Source organism: Phoca vitulina, unplaced genomic scaffold (genome assembly GCF_004348235.1).
Source record: "Phoca vitulina isolate PV1807 unplaced genomic scaffold, GSC_HSeal_1.0 scaffold11, whole genome shotgun sequence".
Classification (NCBI taxonomy): Eukaryota; Metazoa; Chordata; class Mammalia; order Carnivora; family Phocidae; genus Phoca; species Phoca vitulina.
Window position 1 is genome coordinate 23212171 of NW_022589714.1, and position 22098 is coordinate 23234268.

Below are 22098 nucleotides of genomic sequence, written 5' to 3' on the forward strand. Positions count from 1 at the left end.
GCTATTTGCTATTTCTTAAAGATCTAATACAAAACAAGCAATAGTTTATAAGGCTTACTTAAAATATACTTTCTTTTAATATTCATGAGACATAATCAGTCTTTCTAGATAACTCTGACACCACTAATTGTGCTCTTAATGACTTAAATTTATAAATGTATCAGAAGACTTTGCCACTTAACACAAACTCTCAGTCATTTTATCATTCCTCAGATTTTTAATAGATTACTGATTTTACTTCCAAGATACTGTGTTTTATTTTTTTAGAAGTCCAACTGAAGTAGGCTTTCTGATTGTGTCTCTTCTTTGTGATTTTAGAGATAGTATGTTAATATTAATATTATGTTAACATTGGCTTTACCAGATTGTAAAAAGAGGAGAGAATTCACTAAACACTATCAATGAAGTGAGCGTAATTTGTATATTACATGTGTTATATAAATATGATGACTCACTATTTAGGAATTTCCTTACCAAGTTATTTTTTTATGATAACTTTCTTGAGACATAATTTGCATAGTTTATAAGTCACTCTTTGAAAGAGGACAATTCAGGAGTTTGTATTATATTCACAGAGAAATAGAACCATTACACAACCTCATTTTAGAACACTTTCATCCCCATACCCATGAGTGGTCCCTCCCCATGCTCTCCTCCCCCAGGCCCTGAAAACCACTAATCTGTTTTCTCTCTCTATGGATTTACCTATTCTGCACATTTCACATGAATGGAATCATGCAATATGTGATCTTTTTTGACTGGCTTATCACACTTAACCTCATGTTTTCAAGGTTTATGCTACAGCAAGTATCAGTAGTTCATTCATTTTTATAGCCAAATAATATTATTACATTGTATGGTTATAAGACCTTTATCTATTTTTCAGTTGGTGGACATTTAGGTTGTTCTTACTTTTTGACTGCTATGAATAATGCTGTTACAAATATTAATGCACAAGTATGTGTGTGAACATATATTTCCAATTCTTTTGAATATGTAACTAGTTGGGGAATTGCTGGATCATAGTAACTCTATGTTTAACTTTTAGAGGAACTTTCAGGTCTTTTCCAAAGTGGATGCACTATTCTACAAACCTACCAGCAAGCTATGAGAATATCAATTTCTCCACACCCTTGTCAATATTTGATGTATGTCTTTTCATTTTAGACATCCTAGGGGGGTGTGAAGTGGTATTTCAATATGCATTTGATTTGCATTTATATAAGGACTAGTGATGTTAACCATCTTACGATGTGCTTTTTGGCAGGGTGTATATATATTCTTTGAAGATATATCTCTTCAAATTTTTACCCATCTGGGAATTGGCTTGTCCTTTTTTGTAGGAATTTTTATATATTTTGGATACAAGTCCCTAATCAGATATGATTTGTAAATATTTCCTCCCATTCTGTGGGTTATGTTTTCACTTTCCTAATGGTACCCTTTGAAGCACAATTTTAATTTTTATGAAAATCAACTGATCTATGTGTTCTTTTGTCACTTCACTTCTGGTGTCATAGCTGAGAAACTGTTCTCTGACTTGGAGTCGCAAAGGTTTATTCCTCTATTTTCTTCTAAGAGTTTTATAGTATTAGCCTTTATATTTTGGTAATCATTTTGAGTTAATTATTTTGTGTGTGTATGGCATGAGGGAAGGGTCCATCTTCATTCTTTTGCAAATAGATATTTTTCTACATTAAATTGCCTTGGCACCCTTCCTTTAAATCATTTGAGCAAAAACATGAGAGATTATTTCTGGATTCTCAATTCTATTTCACTGACCTTTGCCTTTTTTTTTTTATCCAGTACCACTTTCTCTTATTGTAGCTTTTAGCAATTTTAAAATCAGGAAGTGTCTCTCTAACTTTTTTTTTCTTTTTTTTTCTCTTTTTTTTTTTCTGTTTCAAGATTGTTTAGTGTTGGCTGAGATCCTTGCATTTCCGTATGAATTTTAGTATCAGTTTATCAATTTCTGCAGAACAAAAAAGGCGGCCAGGATTTTAATAGGGTTTGCATTGAATCTGGATGTCTATTTGGAAAATATTGCTATATTAATAATAATGAGTCTTCCAATACATGTTCATGGAATGTCTTTCCATTTATTTATAGCTTCTTTAATTTCTTCAACCATGTTTTGTAGTTTTCAATGTACAAGTATTCCATTTCCTTGTTAAGTTTATTCTTAAGAATTTGATTTATTTTGATGTTCTCAAAAATGGAATTGTTCTCTTAATGTCATTTTTTTTTATTATTATGTTATGTTAACCACCATACATTACATCATTAGTTTTTTATGTAGTGTTCTATGATTCATTGTTTGCGCGTAACAGCCAGTGCTCCATGCAGATATCATTTTTAAAAATTTTCATCTCTGGGGCGCCTGGGTGGCTCAGTTGGTTAAGCGACTGCCTTCGGCTCAGGTCATGATCCTGGAGTCCCTGGATCGAGTCCCGCATCGGGCTCCCTGCTCGGCAGGGAGCCTGCTTCTCCCTATGACCCTCACCCCTCTCATGTGCTCTCTCTCTCTCATTCTGTCTCTCTCAAATAAATAAATAAAATCTTTAAAAAATAAAAAAATAAATAAAAAAAAAAATTTTCATCTCTAATATATAGGAATACCACTGATTTTTGTATATCAGTCATGTAATCTGCAACCTTGATGACCTCATTTATTAGTTCTAATAATTTTTTGTAGAATCGTCAAGATATTCCATATCTGATAATAGAGATAGTTTTACTTCTACATTTCCAATCTGGATTTTTTTTTCCATGCCTAATTATTCTGAATAAACCTCCAATACAGTGTTGAATAGAGGTGGCAAGACTGAATATCCCTGTCTTATTGCTGAGCTTAAAAGAAAATCATGTGGTCTTTCACCAATGAGTATAATGTTAGCTGTGGATATTTCATTGGTGCACTTGTAGCACGTTCTAGACATTCTCTTTTTTTATGAAATTATTTTGGATATTATCAAATGCATTTGATGCACTATTAATATGGTGCACTGTATTCACTGATTTTACAATTTTGAACTAATCTTGCATTTTTATTATAAATTCCAATTGGTTATGTTATATAATCCTTTTTAAATCTTGCTGAATTCAGTTTGTTAGTATTTTGTTGAACAAATTTGTGTCTGTATTCATAAAAGTCATAATGGTCTGCAGTTTTCTTTTTGTGTGTGTGATATCTTTGGCTGGTTTTGGTATCAGGATAATTTTGGACACACATAGAAATGTGTTGAGAATTATCCCCTTCTCCACTGGAAGAGTTATAGAAGAATTGGTAATAATTATTCTTTAAATGTTTGGTAAAATCTGCTAATAACACCATCTGATCATGGGGTTATTTTGTGGGAAAGTTTTGATTACTAATTCAATATCTCTCCTTGTTATAAGTCTGTTCAGATTTTCTTTTTATTCTTAAGTTGGTTTAGGAAGTTTTTATCTTTCCAGGAAATTTGACCATTTCATTTAGGTTATCTAATTGGTTGGTATGTAATTGTTCATAGTATCCCTTCAGAATCCCTTTATTTCTATAAGGTTATAGTAATCCATTATCTTTCTGTTTCAGAATCTAGTAGTATGAGTCTTCTCTATTTTTTCTTGGCCAGTCTAGTTCAATATTTGTCCTTTGAATGAACCAATTTTGAGTTTCATTGTTTTTATCTATTCTTTTTTATTCTCTATTTCATTAATCTCATTATCTTCTTCCTTCTGCTTGGTCTGGGTTTAGTTTTCTTTTTCTAGTTTCTTTAGGTCAGTGGTGACATCATTGATTTGAGATCTCTGTTCTTTTTTAATACGGGTATTTACAGCTGTAAATTTCACTCCAAGCACTGCTTTAGCTACATCTCATAATTTTTTGATAGTTTGTGTATTCATTTTCATTTATCTCAGAATATTTCCTAGTTTCCTATGTTATTTATTCTTTGACTCATTGGTTATATGGGAGTGTGTTGTTTAATTTTCATTTATTTGTAAATTCCCTAGTTTTCTTATGATTTCTACTTTTATTGTGGCAATAAAACTTATTTTGTGTGAGTCAATCTTTTAAAATTAACTGAGGCATATATTATAACTTAACATATGTTCTATATGTATTTGACAAGAGTGCATATTCCACTGTTGTTATGTGGAATGTTCTATAGGGGTCTTTTAGGTCTAGTTGGTTTATATGTTGATCAAGTCTTTTATATCCTGCATTTTCTGCCAATTTGTTCTATCCATTATAGAATTAAAGTTTGCAATTGTTACTGTCAAATTATTTATTAATCCCTTCAGTCTGCCACATTTTGCTTCATTTACTTAAGTTAGATCTTAAGGCTCTAAGATCTAATTGTTAGATCTTTGATGGATTTAAATATTTATAAAACGTCCTTCTTTGTCCTGAGTAACATTTTTTTGCTTAAAGTGTATTTTGCCTGACATTAGTATAGCTGTCTCAGCTCTTTTTTGATTATTGATGCATAGTATATATTTTTCTAACTTATTATTTTTAACATATTTGTGACTTTGAATATAAAGCTTCTTTCTTATAGATAAGATATGATTTGTTTGTTCTTAAAAACCCATTCTGTCTATTCTATCTTTATTGAAATATCTACTTAATTTACATTTAACATTACTAATGAAATCGAGTTTTATATATGTTGTTTTATTTTACGTGTTATGTCTTTTTGGTTCCTTTATTCCTCCATTGTTGCCTTCTCTTGTGTTAGGTTTTTCCTGGTATTACACTTTAATTTCCTTTTTATTTTTACTATACATTTTTAATTAGTTTCTTAGTAGTTTCCTATAGATTACAATTAACTTCTTAACCTAAAACAATCTACATAGTATTAATACTGACTTAATTTCAATAGTATACAAACACTTTGCTCCACCATTGCTTCATTCCCTCCCACCTTCTTCAGGCTATTATTATTATAAACCCATCAACACAATTTTATAGGATTGTTTTATATACTGTCTTTTAAATCAGATAGGAAATGAAAAGAGTAATAAGCAAAAATACCTTTATACTGCATTTTATATTTACCTATATGGTTACCGTTACCAGTGCTCTTTATTTTTGTGTGTGAATTCAGATTGCTGTCTAGTATCTTTTCATCTTAATCTAAAGGATTTTCTTTCTGTTTCTTATAGGGCAGATCTGCAGCTGATGAATTCTCCCAGTTCTGTTTTATCTGGGAATGTCTTAATTTCTCCTTTAACTTAAGGGATAGCTTTAAGATACACAGAATTCGTGGTTGACAGTCTTTTACTTTCAGCACTTAAAGTATATCTGGACTACATGGTTTCTGATAAGTCAATTGTTAATTGTACTGAGGATCCCTTGTACATAATGAATCATTTTCTCTTGATGCTACCAAAATTCTTTGTCTTTTGACAGGTTGATTATCATGTGATTGATTAGCCTTTTATGTCTTTGAGTTTATTTTACCTGGAGATCAATGAGCTTCTTGGGGGTATAGATTAATATTTTTCATCAATTTAGAAAGTTTTGGCCTTTATTTCTTTAAATATTTTATGTCTTCTTTTCCCTCTCCCTCTTCTGATTCTAGAACTCTCACATGTGTATGTTAATGTTCTCCTGGTGTCCCACAGGTCACTGAGGCTCTGTTCATTGTTCTTTTTGATCTTCAGGATCCATAATCTTAATTGATTTATCTTCAAATGCACTGCTTCCTTCTTCTACCAACTTAAATCTAGTGGTGTGCCCCTCTAGTAATTTTTAATTTTTATTTTTTATACTTTTAATTCCAGAATTTCTGTTGTGTTCTTATTTATAGTTGATATCTCTTTATATTCTCAAATTGGCAAAATATCAATCTCACACTTACCTATTTATTCCTTTTTTTGAGAGAGAGAGTGCGTGAGCCTGTGCATGCACGCAAGCAGGAGGGAGGGGCAAAGGGAGAGGGTGTGAAAGAATCTAAAGTAGGCTCCACACCCAGAGCAGAGGTGAGGAGGGGCTCCATTTCAGGACCCTGAGATCATAACCTGAGCAAATATCAAGAGTCGGAAGCTTAACCGAATAAGCCATCCAAGTGCCCCACTTTCTTTAATTACTTAGATATGGCTTCTATTTTTCTTTGAACTCATTTATTTTAGTTGATTTAATATCTGTGTCAAGTAAGTCCAATATCGAGACTTCCTAGTTTCTCCTGGTTTCCTAGTTTCTCCTATAGATTACAATTAACTTCTTAACCTAAAACAATTTACATAGTATTAATACTGACTTAATTTCAATAGTATACAAAAACTTTGCTCCACCATTGCTTCATTCTCTCCCACCTTCTTCAGGCTATTATGTGTCATACTTTGAGTTTATTTGGAGGTATAGATTTCTATATATTTCTATATATGTGTCATACTTCTCTGTCTCTGTATGACTCATAATTTTTTATGAACACTTGATCTTTTAAAGAGTATAATGTGGCAAATCTGGAAATCAGATCCTGCTTCTTCACAGTTGTTACTGCATTTTTTATTATATATTTTTTTAATTTTTTGTTTCTGCTATTGTTTGTTTAGAGATTTTTCTGAAATAGTTCTATAAATCATTTTCTTTGTCACTTGTGGCTATTCAAGTCTAAGCTTGACTAATCTAGTGGACAACTAAAGATTTAACAGAGATTTTCTATAATTTCCTCAAACTAATAAACCTGCGAGTCTTACTGTGTGCATATGATGAGGCATGCATTCTACACTTAGCCAGGCATTTTACAACTGTCTTATTCTCCAGTATCTGCTTGCAAAGAGGCTCAAGGTCAGTCAGGAATAAGAGATTAAGGTCTTTTCCTATCTTTCTTAGACCTGTGCAGACTTTCATGTTGTGTTGTCTTCTAATTTCCCAAGAATAAGTCTACCTTTTCAAAGACCTCTATGAACATCTCATTGCCCACTTTTTATTTTAAGTGTATTGGTCAGCCTCTTCTTAGCCTTAACTGGAATCATCACCTCAGGCAGCTACAATATTAGGCAATTACTACTGACTATTATTAATAAATGCCCTTTATATAAGGCTTTTTGAAAAGAGTAAGCTTTGAGTCAGGTCAAATAAAGTCTGTTCCTGAAAATGGAAATTTTCATGCAGTTACCAGACCAATGAAATAATGACATTCCTGGGAAAGATCTTTTGGGTGAGTTCCAAACCTGTTCTGCTCCTCAGTGGATGTTAGTTAGGCTGTTGGTTTAGCAGATGCCATAATTGCAGTGCTGTTGGTTTTCAAGTCTATTGCAGAGCTGGGGAAAAGGGAATGGGAATACTGCAAGTAACCACTACAAAGGTGACTATGCTTATGAGAGTCAACCATTTTTCTTGAATAAACACTCTTCAACTTTTGCAAGCCTTTAGTTTATTTACAGAGTTCTGGGAAAGTTGATTTGACCATGTTGCCACTGTTCTTGTTTCTTTTAAGGAGGAGTAGATTTTCAGAAGTCTTTCTTCTGCCATTACTGAAGTGATTATACCAAATTATGTTTTATATTATTTATATGGGAGAGAGAGAGAGGACAGAGACAGAGACAGAGAAAACATGGATTTGAGGGTCAGAGTATCTGGATATAGGATATCAAATTTGGTTTTATCCTTAAAGATTAGTGTGAATTAGGTTAAGGAATTTTATTTATATCCTTAAGCTTTCAGGTTTTTTTTTTTTAATCTAGAAAGTATGAAAAATAATAGTTATACCTCACCGAGTTATGATGATAATTAAATAAAATCCTGTACACAAAGTATTTAGCTCATTTCTTGATATGTATTAAACTCTAAATATCCTAGTTTTTATTATTCCCAACATTTACCATGTTTTCAAAAATATATGTATGAATAAGACTAGAGCAACTTTTTATAAATGATGAATCTGTGGGATCATATTGATATTAACTTATTTCATTTTATATATTTGTGTGTATAGTAAATGGAGACCACTAAAAAGAGATTACATTATTCTTTGTATTTAAGAAAGAGTTTAGTTAAAGTTTAGAGCTCTTGAAGTTTTCTCACAGATTTCCACTGAACAAAAATTTCAGGACTCTCAGTAAAAGATACAAAGAATCTCTTACTTCATTTTGTGAAGAGTCAGTCCAAAGGAAACATCAGTAATTTCAGGGAATATTCTTAAATTTCATGCTTTTGAAGAAATTCACATTGCACACCATCATGAGTACTTAACATAGCATACATTTTAATAGATCAAATGAAAATTGTATTTCATTGACTATATGCTTATATTCCTTGAGAACAAAAATGTTAGGAAAATGAATATTTGCAGGAATATCGAATCTCTTTAAGTGATCTATGTGTTCCGAGTCACTGAATTTACCTATGTGTGCTCATCTCAAAACAACTGGAGTTAACGTAGTTTAGTGTTTACACAGTTTCAAGACATTAAAAAGCAAAATGGGCTAGGGATGTAATTTGAATGCTGACTGCAACCTGCCTTCTGCTATTCCTGGCATGGTTTAGAATTTAACTGCCTTCTTTATTTCTGATTTTTCTTCCCCCAAAGCAGAGTCAACAGCTTTAGCTACAGATGGGGCTCTGTATGGCAGTTATTGGACCCAGATGCCACACTCTGGAGCATGTTTTGCCAACAGCATCTGGCTCCTTTGCTGTCTGTGTATTGGCATCCGTGTTGATGCTTTGGCCTGCTTTTCTTATGGACACTACAAAGTAGACTTTCAGACAACAGGAAGGTTTGTTCCCAGTTAGCCATATGATTTTTTTTTTCTTCCTCTCAGTTTATAATTTATGTAAATGCATCGTAGATGCCTTAAATTATGAAACACTATATATTAGAACTTTTCATGCTTCTTATAAGGAAATGTTTAAAATTTTTTATGGATATAACTGAAAAAAAAGTTTGCCATTTAACGAGTAGAAGTAAAAATCTATATTGATCAACATATTTTTAACATATTGAGTGAAAATACAAAATTATGCGATTTTACTAGAGATTTTTTTTTCTTTTTAAAAATTTTGGGCATTGTTTTGCCTAGTTTATATATAGGAACCCAAATTGCTAATATAAAAGTAAAATAATTACTAATATAAAAGTTAAGACCATAACAGAATTTTAATCCAGGCAATGGCAATACGAGATCCACCTTTTAGCAGATGGAAGGTTTTTCCTTTATAAAAACCAGAATTTTGAACAAAATATATGTCAGTATGTAGATCTTTCACCTTCTTTTTGGATAGCTACACCATACTTTATTTTATTAATATAGCATAGTGACCACTTAGGGAATTTTTAATCTTTTCCAGTATAAACAATTGTTTGGGGAAATTAATTATGTGTGCCTCTTTGCATGCATATATTTGTATATTTGGACAATAAATTCCTAGAATTCAAAATGCAAAATCCAAGTGTGTCAGCCTTCAAGATTTAGATAGATTTTATCAAGTTATTTTTGTGGACAGATTTAATATTACATTAACACAAGCAGTTGATGAGACACTTCTAGTTTGTATCATTTTGTACTAGAATAAAATCTCTCAGTGAGGCTTTGTATATGCCCATTTTACATATGAGAGAACCAAGACTTGGATATTTTCAGTAACTTAAGCAAAATCACAGTGTTAGAAAGTGGCAAACCCAAATATCAGACCAAGGTCTGTGTGACTGCAGATTCATGGCTACAGATGACTTTGAACTGGTCTTGCCTTTGATATGAAATCATACATATATTGTCACTGCCTACCCCTCACTTCCCAGGGGAGAGCAGCCATCACTGAGGTTCCAACAAATTTATGAAAGACTCAATAGTTATCTTTCAGTGGAACCTGACATAGTTCCAATTTCATCAAAAAAAAATAGTAACTCAAGGAGTAAGTATACTTTCTTTGACAGGTGAATACATCCTATGACCAAATATAACTTTACAAATAGGCTTTAGAATTCACTGATTAAGTAAAATTGCTTTTTGATAACAATAGTACAAAGGAAGGGAAAGGAAAATCACTGTATTTTTAGTAAGGCTCTTATGTTATATGTGGCATGGTATTATGTTATTTGAAGACAGTGATAAAGTAAAATCATATTCAAAAGCCTCATTTTTCTAAGTAACCTATCTTCCCTTACTGTTTCCTTTTTTTCCGGGGAGTAGACAGGGTAATCTTTTAAGAGAAATGGCCTCGAGGTGCCTGGGTGGCTCAGTCAGTTAAGTGTCTGACTTCAGCTCAGGTCATGACTCAGGGTCCTGGCATCAATCCCTGCATGGGGCTCCCCACTCAGTGGGGAGTCTGTTTGTCCCTCTCCCTCTGCTCCTCTGCTAGCTTGTGCGCTCTCTCTCACTCGCAAATAAATAAAATCTTAAAAGAGAGAGAGAGAGAAACAGCCTCTACATAAGGTGCTCAATTGTTTTTAAGTTTTTATTTTTTTTAGATTTATTTATTAGAGAGAGAGAGAGAGAGCAGGGGGAGTGGCAGAGGGAGAAGAAGAAAGAGAATCCCAAGCAGACTCCCTGTTGAGAATGGACCCTGGCCAGGCTCAGTCTTAGGACCCTGAGATCATGACCTGAGCCGAAATCAAGAGTTTGATGCTTAACCGATTGAGCCACACAGGCGCCACCCTTTTTTTTTTTAATTAGAGTTTAGTTTACATATAATAAAATATAAAGATCTTATATACACAATTAAAAGAGTTTTGGCAATTGTATTTACCCATGTAAATACCACCAAAATCAAGATATAGAGCATATCCATTAACTCAGAAAATTTCCTGTGTCTCCTCATAGCTCATTTCCACCCTCTTTCCTCCCACTATTTATTGGACTTTAAAAAATGTGCTTTTGAATAATCTCTGAGTAAACTATTCAAAAAAACACCAATACGTTTCTTTTCAGCATGAAAAATAAATGTATATTCATATATTGGTTTTTTAACAAAGGGTTTTTATAACTGGTTCTAATTTGCCTTTTACTATAACTATGGCCAGGTGATATACTGATATTATTCCTATTTCATTCATGAGAAAACCAAGTTATATAGATCAATTGATTTTCCCAATGAGATGTTATTAACAGAAGCAGTTATAGAATGTAGGACTTCTTTCTCCAGAACTCAATACTTTCCATTCTTTCTGATTGTCACCTGCCATTCTTTTCCCTGTCAGTGATAAAATAGTTGTTCAAAGTTATGCTTTTTCTGATACTGAGGAGTCTCAATATAAATTTAATGATGAAAACTTATTATACAAAATTGTTTGATTCTGTATGAATTGATCATGCAGATAAATTGACAGATTTTTCTAGTATATTGGAAATCTGTGTTGTTAGTTCTCTTTATGCTTATTTCTTTTCTTTGTGGAGGGTCATTTACTCCCAAATTAGCATAAATGTGGAAGTGGCTTTGATTAGAAATAATTCTCACTTCTCTAAAACAGTATTGTTTGTCATTGAAAATATAGAAAAAGAAATTTTTAAGATAATATGCACATTTCCTAAATGCACCTTATAATAGTAAATATGCAGATATTTTACTCAAGGATAAAATCTTTTACAGGTTACCTAACGTGGATAATGAAAACACACTTTCGTATTCCTAGACGCCTATGAGAACATTAAAATATTTAACATATCTTAGGTATGTTTTGTCAAATTAATTTATTTTTCACATATTTTTCGGCTAAAAAAATTTGCTAATATTTCCAATGCATGCTGGGATTCAGCAGTTTCCAAAATAATAAGACAGCTGATATGTAACAAAGACTTAAACAAGAATTAGAAATACATTTCATGATTTTTTTTCCTAGATCTTTATCTAGAGCACATTATGTGAGCTAGTCAAAAAATTTCTTTCCACAAAGTTACCATGTAACTTTATGCTTTCAATTTTCATATGCAGAATCAGTTTAAGAGATGTTCATTTGAACATTTCTCTATCTCTTGCAAAGCCATACTTGAAGACATGCGCCATTATGTTTCCCAATGTCCTGTATTAACAGACTGAAGCATACCTTTTTTCTTTGACTTCAATAAAAAATGTTTCCAGAGGAAAACATGTTTTATCAGAAGTTATGATTGGTATAGCCTAAATATTCTTCCTATTTAGTTTTGATTTTTAAAGTAAATCACAATGCATACCCTACTGTAACAATTCTTTACCAATACCGATCTTTTAAAGATCTAACCTGTCCCTTTTTCAAAAGTTTTAAACATTATGTTTAAAGAGATTGTGCTTATGGTTTAAAGTCACTTGAAATATTTTGTGCTTATGGTTTAAAGTCACTTGAAATGTTTTGGGAAGTTAAATAAAAATCTTATGAAATGTGATTTTTGGGGTTTACTTCACATAAAATATACTAGGATTCTAAACATTTCTTTATATTCCTTTATAATACACTGGAGGTTAGGACTTCTGTGGTGTTGTGGCAAGTCATTAATCCTTGACTTATACTGTAATTGAGAATACAGCTATTGTTTTAGCATGTATCATAAACTTAGAAGAAAAAAAGTGAATATAAATGGTTCTCAAAGTATTTTTTAATTAAAAATAATTAAAGGGGGAAAACGTCTGTACACACACACACACACACACACACACATACACACACATACACGGGTATATATATAATTCTAATTTCTAGCACCAAACCTTGTACTGGTATTCCTTCAGTGTTTCAAATACACTGAAGGTTTTTGTTTTGTTTGGTTTTGGTTTTGGTTTTGTTATTCCTTCTCCCTGATATACTACAATTTTTCCTATCTCTATCCCTTCTCCTGAGGCCCTTAAGACTTGGATATCAACTTAAAATGGTCTGTAATAAACCTCTTTTATTCCAAATCCAATATCCCATATTCTTTTCTTACTAGACTTACCATGATTTGCAGTTTTAGGTTATTTAAATCCATTTCTTTATTTTATGTCCCTTTCCCTTGCTAGAATTATGCAAATGCGTTTTATCTCCTTTGAATGCTATTGTACACCAAGCATCCTGCATGCTTCAAGAACCTAATGAAGGCTTGTGAGTAAATAAATTAATGACTGTTCATTCAGTTAATGTTATAATGAATAAATGTGCATATACCTAGCTTAAACAAGAGTTAGAAATCCATTTTTTAAAAATCTGGTTTGAAATGTGGTTTTTTGTTTGTTTGTTTTATTTTTGGATAACTACTAAATATTCTTGTCCTGATTGCCACATACTTGCTTATGGTTTAGAATGCTATTGGACCTTTGTCTTATTATTTTCAGTCAGTGGATCCATCCTCTAGTACCAACTTTTAGGGAGAGACACTTATTGTTATTCATTTCATTTAAATTATGTACTTGATTCAAGTTATTTTCTTTTAAAGAAGCAGATCTCTTGAAAAGGACAATTTTTCCTTGTCTAGCTCTGCTTAATTATTGAAACCATGTTGAAATTGCTTTCCTCATCTGTATTTCTGCCTGTTCTCAGAATCCCACATTCTTTTGGTTAATTTGTATCTTCTGTTTGGGATTCACACTTTCTTATTTTAATGTATCCTTAGTGGATTGATTATTTCTTCTCTGTTCACATGCAATTTCAGGTTTTGTCTTCTCAATGAGCATGTATTGATCTGGTTCAAATTCTAGCCCTGCCATTTTTTTCTGAATACTTTTTTATATAGACTTTATTATTTTTTTAGAGCAGTTTTTGGATTACAGAAAAATTGTGCAGAAAATAGTGTTTCCATATAACTTATTGCCCCCTTCACATACACAGTTTCTCCTATTATTAAAAATTTAAATTAATATGGTATCTCCTATTATTAACATCTTACATTAGTTTGCTACATTTATTACAACTGATTAACCAATATTAACACATTATTGCTAGCTACAGTTCTTGGTTTACATTGGGCTTCATTTTTTGTGTTGTACAGTTCTAAAGGTTTTGATAAAGGCATTCACCATTATAGTTTCATACAGAATAGTTTCACTGCCCTAAAAACTCTCTGTGCTCTACCTATTCATCCTCCCCTCCCTTGATCCTCTGGCAATACTGATCTTTTTACTGTCTTTATGGTTTTGCCCTTTCCAGAATGTCATATAGATAGAATCATAGTGTGTAGTTTTTTGAGACGGGTTTCTTTCACTTAGTAATATGCATTTCAGTTTCCTCTATGTCACTTAGCAATAGGCATTTAAATTTTCTTTATGTCTTTTTATAGCTTGATAGCTCACTTTTCTTATAGCTCAATAATATTCCATTATATAGATATACTATAAGTGTTTTGTTTGGTTTTTATCTCTTTACCTATTGAAGGATGACTTGGTCGATTCCAATTTTTGGTAATGATCAATAGGCTACTATAAACATCCATGTGCAGGTTTTATGTGTGTACGTAGATTTTCAACTTATTTCGATAAATATCTAGATCTAGGAATGTGCTGAATTATGTGGTGAGCCTATGTATGTTTACCTTTGTAGACACTGCCAGGCTATCTTCCAAAGTGGCTGTACCATTTTGCATTCTCACCAGCAATGAGTCAGAGTTCCTGTTGTCGCCAGTCTCTACCAGCATTAGGTATTGTCAGTGTTTCGGATTTTAGTCCTTCTAATAGGTATGCAGTGACTTCTCACCGTTGTCTTATTTGGAATTCCCAGCAAGATATGGTGCTGAGCATCATTTCATATGTGTATGTCTCATTTTATATCTCCTTTGATGAAGTATCTGTTTACATATTTTCTACATTTTTAAACTGAGTTGTTTGTTGGGTTCTAAGAGTTCTTAGTCTATTTTAGAAACAAGTCCTTTTTTAGATATGTATTTTATAATGATTTTCTCTTAGTAAGTCCTTATCTTTTTATACTCTTAACAGTGTCTTTTTCAGAGCAGTTTTTAGTTTTAATAAAGGTGTAGGAGCCAAGGGCAGCCTGCTCCAAGATGGACCACTTTGGCATTATTCTGAGCTGAAGGCAATTGAGACCCTCCAGGCTCAAGAGAAATTTTTGTCCCCTCCCCTTAACTACATAGAAGAATTTTAGTTGGGGGTCTTTCCCAGAATAAGGATTATTAGCAGAGATAAATTTTATCTGAGTGATCTGAGTGACTCATCTGTAAGGCAGGGCAAGCGTCTAATTACCAAACATCTGCTCTTCCTGTGACCTGTGAAGTGCATTCCTTTCCTCTGAAGTTCCAGACCCCTACATTCTTGTTTTTAGTTCAGAATGACATATGTACCTCATTTTACCTGTCTTTGGAATTTCCATGTCTGTGTGGATTCCACATATGTACACTATTAAGTTTGGTTTTCTTCTGTTAACCTATTTTATGTTAATGTGACTCTTAGTTTAGCTAGAAGGACCCTTTAAGTGGAGAGGAATTCTTGCGCCCCAGCAAAATCCAACTTACCATTTTTTCTTTTATAAATTATGTTTGTGGTGTTGTGTCTAAAAAGTCATCACCAAACCCAAGATTATGATATTCTCCCATGTTATCTAATAGAAGTTGTATGGTTTTGAATTTTACATTTAAGTCTATGATCCACTTTGAACTCTGCCATTTTTAACCCTGTGTTCTTGAACAACTCGGAGTCTTAATAAGAATGGTGCTTATTTTTCTTGTTGATATGACATGCATACGGTCCCAAATACAGTGTTTTGCCCATAGGAAGAATTCACAATTATTAATCTCCTTTGTTCTATATTCCTGTCTCTAATTTTATTCCCCAGCATTTCCAAAAGCTCTATTTTTCTTTAGAACTCTTCAGCCAGATTTAGGGAGCTATAGAACCCTCTAATAACAACATTTACACTACCCTTTGTTGGCAGATCATAGTTTATCCTCAGAAATTATTTGCCTAGATTATTGTTACATACACTAGAATTAAAGTTCAATCTCACTTAATATTGCTAGTATATTAACACATCAAAATGTCAAATTTTATCAAGATTTGTTTTGGCAGACATTGAAAATGAGTATTTTTTCTCAAAGATACCAAAGAAAGAATGTCTATGATTTTATATATCTTGAGTTATTTATGAAAAAGCAAATTCAGAAGGAGGCAAGGAGATATGAAAAAAAAGTTAATAAGTATATAATGACATTTAAAATTAAAAAAAGTCCACACAACTAAATGAAACTGTATGTTATTTAAAGATACATATATTGGGGGTGCCTGGTTGGCTCAGTTGGTTAAGCGGCTGCCTTGGGCTCAGGTCATGATCCTGGAGTCCCAGGATGGAGTCCTGCATAGGGCTCCCTGCTCAGCAGGGAGTCTGCTTCTTCCTCTGACCCTTCCTCCTCTTATGGGCTCTTTCTCTCATTCTCTCTCTCTCAAATAAATAAATAAAATCTTAAAAAAAATTAAAGATACATATATTGATAAAAGTATGAAGAAGTATTTGGAAATGATAAACCAAATTTCAAGGCAGTGGTTCTTTTTGAAGGAATAATGGAAAAAAATATGATTGGGCAGTGATTCATAAAGTGCTTCAAATAACTTGGGAATGCCTTTCTTCTTAATAATAGTGGGATATAACTGGCTCATGAAATTATTAAAAGTCAAAAAACCAATTAGACTTATTTAATCAAAATTATACTTTGTAGCACCTGCACTATAGAAAAAAATAAATAAAACTTAGGGTTGTAGATTTGTGTCCATATTTCAGACATTGCAATGTCAATAGAAGGGACCAGCTATAAATAATCTCAATTATGGATCTATAGATATTTTTGCCTACAGATTGCATTGATTTAAGACTTAAAGTCCTACTTTCATTCCCTCAGGCAAAGCAACTGCCTTTTTTTTTTTTTTTTAAGTTTTTAATTTATTTATTTGAGAGACAGAGTGAAGAGAGGGTGAGCAGGGAAGAGGGAGAAGCAGACTCCTGGCTGAGCAGGTAGCCCCACAAGGGGCTTGATCCCAGGACCCTGAGATTAGGACTTGAGCTGAAGGCAGACGCTTACTTACTGAGCCACCCAGATGCCCCCAAAGCAACCCTTTTTGTATTTCAATCAGTGATCTTTAAAAAACTGAAGATTTTGAACTAGTTGCTGAAAATTTTTGCTATCCCTATTAAACTATTAAAATAGTTTTAATGAGTTTTCCTTGATCTAATGATTAAACACATTCAAAAAATGCAACATGTTACTGTGAATTGAAATTACATGAAAAATTTTCAAAGTGTTTGTAAATATTATTTTTATTTCCCAGAAATATATAATTCTTAGACATATATTAGAGTGTTTCAACTTCAGAAAATATGATTTAAACTGGCTTAACTGATAAAATCACCAGCTATTTAACTAAAAGTCCAGAGATAAGGTGAGCCACGGGAGTAGGAAATCACCCCATTTCTCTGAGTCTCACTTGGCTGTCCCATATTATGTATACTGAATGTATTGTTGGGGAGGAAGAATTTACTCTGCTGTTCAAGGTCCTAGCTGGACTAAGAATCAAATTGGCGTAAGACAGATTCACTGGAGAAAATCGAATTTAGTTTCCTACATATGGGGAATCCATGAAGACATGGAAATTCCAAGACAGCCAGACAACAGAAGGCTTAGGTGAGCTAAGGAGAGGGATTGGGTCTGGAGACACAAAAGGCAGAAAGACCTTTAGCAGGAAGGTAAGAGGAGATGTTTGGAAAACAAAGGTTGCCCTATTATGCAGGTAAGTTTCTGTTAATAGCTCTTTTCCTGCCACAGGCAGACAGTTGAGAGGGAGGTAAAGAGCTTTTCCTGAATCTGCTGGGTTTAGATTGCTTTTAACACAAAATAATGTTCATACCAAAGCGGCCCATTTTGGGGCAGCCTACCCTTGCCCCTACAGTGCCAATAAAATACTCCTTCGTGGTGGCAAAGTGATATTAGCCATCCTAGTTTCACATGTATACCTCATGGCATCAAATAAAAGAGAGAGAGCATCATTTCTGGAGGCTCCCTCATTAGATGGGGGGTGGGGCCCTACTTCTCACAAGACCTCGGTAAATGTCAGGCCTCTTTTGCATTGTGTCAAATGCCCGTGCTAAATCAATGCTAATTAGTTTAGTCCTGGTTCCTAAACAAGATTCTTCAGGAGTTGAGTAAACTTGGCTGCACACTGGAACTACTTAAAAAATGCTAAGACCTCCCACCCTGAGAGATTTAGAATTAATCAGCTTTGAGTACAATCTGAGCTTGAGGATTTTGAAAAACTAGTATGTGATTCTAATGTGTAGTCAAAGTTGAAATTCACTGTCTTAGAGCAGTCACCCTCACTCTTGACATGGGGTTTCAGCATAGGATCAATTTCCCATTTAGCATGTGAAATACAGAGGAGGGAGTAGATACCTGAATAAAATCAGTTATATGAAGAAATAGGCAAGGGAGAATGGGGTCATATAGGTAACTGATAATGTCCACACTACTTTCCCAGTTCTATATTATACTATCTATAATCTGAAATTAAAAATAAAAAAAAGACTTCAGCATGGGAAAATCAAGTTATATAGTTAGAGTTTAGGAGGATACAGATGAACATAAATTACATTAAATCCTACTCTAAAATGTATAGATTTATGTATAAAAATAGGAAAACAAGTAAACACTCAAAAATTGCAATATATTTGTGTTCTCTACCAATAAAACCTTTTTAGATATAATAAAAATGGAAAAACAGTAAACTAAGATTGTCATAAATGTTAGTGGATCCATTTATTCAATTAAAATGAACATAATACCTGGTGTTGGAACATCTATTATCCTTAAAAACATTAACATATTGTCTGGTTTTAATGGCAGATGTGGCAAACACTTTTTAATAGAGACATTGAAGGATTTTATTAAAGTGAAAATATGTGGGAAAGGGATAAACATTTCATTCATTGCTAAAAATAGCATTTAGTCAGATGTTGAATAAATTACTAACGAAATGGGATGCAGACAGGTAAGATTTGATGGAGAAAGAACAAGAAGGCTCTTAAAACAAAATAGAATGGGACCTTAATCTGGATGGTCAGTTGGACAACAGCATAAATGCCTTGAGCAACTGTCGAGTGGATCAGAGAGTCAGCAGGTGGCACTCCATATCTCAGAATTTTACATACTTCACGATTGCACCTTTACCTACTTCACGATTGGCACTGGGATTAATATATTACCAAATATTCTAAAGTGTAACACTGGATGTAATATAGATATAAATAAAGTAGTCTTCATTTAGAATTTTTGAATTTCAAACATTCAAAAATTTCTAACTTTAGAAAATTCGGAAGAAAAAATTAAACCCAATAATATACTACTCAAATTAGAAAATATTTTCATATTTGGAGCAAAATGAATTGAAGTATATTAATCACTAGTTTATACACGTCTACACTCAAAACAAAACACTAAAAGATCATTTGTTTTTACTTATGCGCAATCAGGCTCTGGAAAGCAATATGCTCTTTCAGCAACTTGATATGTTCAATTTTCCAGGCTTCAGAACCACATATGTCAAAGTTTGGGCTATTATTTCCACCATGCAACTTTTCTACTGTGAGTAGTCAACTTGACTTGGCATTTACTCACTGCTAAAGGCATCCCAAAAGGAAATGAAATCATTAGTGTCACTCTACAAAATATTTACAGAAGAAAACCTCTGCATCACTTTATAAGAAGTCAGATACCTTACCATTGAGCATATGTGAAGAAATAATAACCTTTCTTTCAATAAATACCTCCAATTCTTCATATAACCAAAATTTATTTCTATGATATCACTAATAACATGGTAGTCTGAAAATTCTTACTAAGATGTCAAATTCATCATAACTGTCTAAGTTGACTTTTCTTATATCCTTTTTAAGTGAACAACAACAAAGAAGGAAGATAGCATTAGTTTTTGCAACAAGGGAGTAATATCATGCACTTCCCAGAAATATTATGGATATAAGCAAAATATAGTGTGAGGATCAGAGTGAAAAATGAACAAATAAACAAAATTACAGAGCTGTGTCCTAAAATCTCTTCAGCATAATGGTGGAGAATCTGGAGAAGTGCTAAATCTTATCTTCTATTTTAGAAATGTGAGGGCTAGAGGCAAGAATCTCTTCCACCATTATAGGCCAACTGAATTCAGAAGTTGCTGTTCTGGGGAGCTTCAGGATTTGTAGAAAGCCTATTCCAGCAGAAACACAGCAGGGAAAAGGGGCTTCTCTCTGGTGCAGTAGCACTCTTCCTGCCAAGGAGAAAGGAAGCAGAAGCAAGGAGTACGGACACATCCACATCATCACTTTGGCAATGATGCCAAGCTAAGCAGAAGGTTAATTGATGCATGATGACTCCTCGTGCTGTCACCCAATAACAGAGCTGTCCTGCAAAAGGAAAAGTGAAATATGTATTAATCAGATTTCCAAAGAATGTTAAAGATTGAAGAGCCATCAGATTGACAGTGAGGGGATCGAAAGAGAATGCACTCACCTTCTTTATGGGCAAATACCATACACAGATCTCTATATGTGAAAGGTAAAATAGAACAAATGAAAGAAAAAACAAAAACCATGGGCTGCTAACCCATGCTACAAAATGAAAGTAGGCTTCAGAATTAGAATGAAAAACAAGCCACCAAAAAAAAGTTGTTTTATTCTAAGAATAGTACATGATCTAAGTGAAAAACTTATTGGTACAGAATTATATTAAGAAAAAAAAGTTTCTGTCTGCCATCCAACACATTGCTCAATATGTCATATTTAATAATAATAGCCTTAGGTGTCCATTATATCTCAGGTACTTCTCTAAATATTTTATGTGTAGTAGTTAATATCATCCCTAACATAGTCCTTACCTGAGAATGATATTTTATTGTACCCATTTTTAGAGAATGGAGGCTCTGAGATAGAACATATTCAAGTTTACACAGCTACTATAAGACATTTGACTCCAGAACACCTGACCCTCTGATACATATTTTTACTACATATGCCTCTTGTAAGCTTCTAGAAGTTTTCTGTAATTACAGAAGTACATATACAATATTATGACACAATTGGAATTAAATATATATTATAATTTATATGATATAATAATAGCATTTTAAAATGATATCTTTCTAACTCAGTACATACAAAAGTATATCATTTATTTTAATTACACCAGATAGTATAACCAGTGGCTTCTTAATGTCATTTGTATTATTTTTGATTTTTAGCCATTATAAACAACAAAACAGAAAAGAACATAAAACATATCCCTGTGCTCATGCGTGTGTATATTTCTAGAAGTAGAATAAAAGCATTTGGCACTCACTCATAGTGAATGCATCACAGATTTAATTCCCCAGGAATCAACTCTGAGACAGAAATTGGCATGCTGGGAGTTTATTGTAGCATACTCTTGGTATATGTGCAGTGCTTTTATATGTCATTTTTATCAAAATAAAGTTTTTTTTGAAAAAGAAAACATATGTGGGCATAAAAAAGATGCATAATCGGACAGAAGCAGAGGGTTAATTGCAATGAAAAGACAGTGGAGGCTGCCCAATCCCACTGGGAAGTCTAGAGCAGGGATGACCCAGTAGAGTTGTCCCACACTGAGGCATGGGGGCTTAGCCTTTATATTCCTACATCTACCAGTCACTGGGTATGAGCTGTCCCAAAAAAGAGAGTGACTTTGAGTGAAGTGGTTCTTTCCAGCTGAGGGCAACTTTTATAGCTGTCAGCCACCAATGTTCTCAGGAACAGGGAAAATGAGGGCTTCAGTACTAGGTTGAATAGCATCCACTAGCACATATAGTCAATAATATAGTACTGTGTACTTTAAAATATGTTAAGAGGATAGATCTCATATTAAGTGTTCTTACACAAAACCCACACACACAAAAGGACACAAGAAAATTTTGGAAGAGATGTATATGTTTATTACTTTGATAATAATGATGGTATCACATATGTATGTATGTCCAAACTCATCAAGATATACTCATTAAAGGTGTGCAATTTTTGTGTGTATCAACTATACCACTATACCTGTCTATAAAGTTAAATGAATAAATGAAAGAAAAAGGAAGAAGGAAGGAAGGAAGAAAAGGAAGGAAGGAAGGAAGGAAGAAAAAGAAAAAGAAAGAGAAGGAAAGAAAAGGAAAGAAAGAAAAAGAAAGAAAAGAGAAAGAAAGAAAGAAAGAAAGAAAAATTTACCTTGATATCCTCAGATATA

General features: G+C 33.1%; 1 protein-coding gene across 1 annotated transcript in view; it reads left to right on the forward strand.

Moving 5' to 3' along the window:
• The window catches only part of LOC116635771 (protein eyes shut homolog), a 215453-nt gene that overhangs the window by 89258 nt on the left and 104097 nt on the right, over positions 1 to 22098 (forward strand). The window lies entirely within an intron of this gene.